This window comes from Colobus angolensis, unplaced genomic scaffold (assembly GCF_000951035.1).
Source record: "Colobus angolensis palliatus isolate OR3802 unplaced genomic scaffold, Cang.pa_1.0 Scaffold12, whole genome shotgun sequence".
Classification (NCBI taxonomy): Eukaryota; Metazoa; Chordata; class Mammalia; order Primates; family Cercopithecidae; genus Colobus; species Colobus angolensis.
Genome location: NW_012113141.1, coordinates 13,092,552 through 13,094,063, shown reverse-complemented (window position 1 = coordinate 13,094,063; position 1,512 = coordinate 13,092,552).

The following is a 1,512-nucleotide window of genomic DNA, read 5'->3' as shown; positions in this document are numbered from 1 at the left end:
AGAAAGCCTCCGTTAAGCAGCAGAAGTCTCCGGGGCAGGTGGGGCTAGGCAGCATGAAAGAATTGGCCGCAAGAGTTCCCAGCCCTGTCCCAATTATGCAAGGTGACTTTTCTTTCTCTTCCTTCTCCATTCCCTTCCATATTGCTCATGCACCCAAAGGGAGACTTGAAGACTCTCTAGCAGGACAAGGCCATTTTCTTTCGGCATTTTTCTCTCCCTAAAATCTAGCCGATTATCAGCTTAGACACACAGTAGGCTATGTGCTATGAAAAACAGGCATCCTGGGTTATTTTACAAACTCATGGATAGTCATTTTGAAATCGCCTTCACGTTTGCAAAATTAGGACTGAGACAGTGAAAGAAAGCTAACTTAACCGACTCCATCTTGCTTCTAACCTCCAAGCTGTCTTTGTTCATTCCTGGGCATAGGCTGAACTAACTTTGGGAGAAACTTAGTTTGTAGTTATAGTTTAAATAAAGATGGTAACAGCCCTTCCCCAAAGCAGACCTCCTTCTTGTCTGGGGACTAGACTAACATTAGCCACAGGATTAGAAATTATGGTTTCGGAGTCACGCAGCTGGAGGCTGCAAGATTCTGACCCTCCCTAAACTGCTCCTGAGATCAGTGTTTGAGATATTTTGCAGACCCTGCACTTGATGGATCAGCTGGCACCATCCAGATGGAGAAACTGGCTCGTCTGATCTTGCGGCCCCCACCCAGGAGCTGACTCAGCACAAGAAGACAGCTTCGACTCCCTATGATTTCATCTCTGACCAATCAACACCCCTGGCTCACTGGCTTCCCCCCACCAAGTTATGTTTAAAAATTCGGCTCCCTGAATTCTCGAGGAGACTGATTTGAGTGATAATAAGACTCTAGTCTCCCCCACAGCCGGCTCTACATGAATTACTCTTTTTCTACTGCAATTCCTTGTCTTGATCAATCGGCTCTGTCAAGGCAGCGGGCAAGGTGAACCCCTCGGGTGGTTACAATCTTCCTCCTTCAGCGAAACTCCAAGTTCCTCGTTGATAGTGGCAAACACCAGTTGCCATATTTTCTATTGTTCCTGGCACAGAAAGTCCCTGTTCGTGGTCCTGCTGAACGTAAGGGCCCAGGTGCTGAAAAGTTACCTCCCACCTCACCCCAACCTCATCAGTGGGGCTGGATACTGGCAGTGGGCAGAGGAATGAAATTTATTTATTTATTTATTTATCTGTTTGTTTTTGAGACGGAGTTTTGCTCTTGTCGCCCAGGCTGCAGTACGATGGCACCATCTCAACTCACTGCAACTTCCGCCTCCTGGGTTCAAGCAATTCTCTTGCCTCAGCCTCCTGAGTAGCTGGGATTACAGGCGCCTGCCACCACACCCAGCTAATTTTTATATTTTTGGTAGAGATAAGGTTTCACCATGTAGGTCAGGCTGGTCTCGAACTCCTGACCTCAGGTGATCCACCTGCCTTGGCCTCCAAAAGTGCTGGGATTACAGGCATGAGCCACCATGCCTGGTCCTT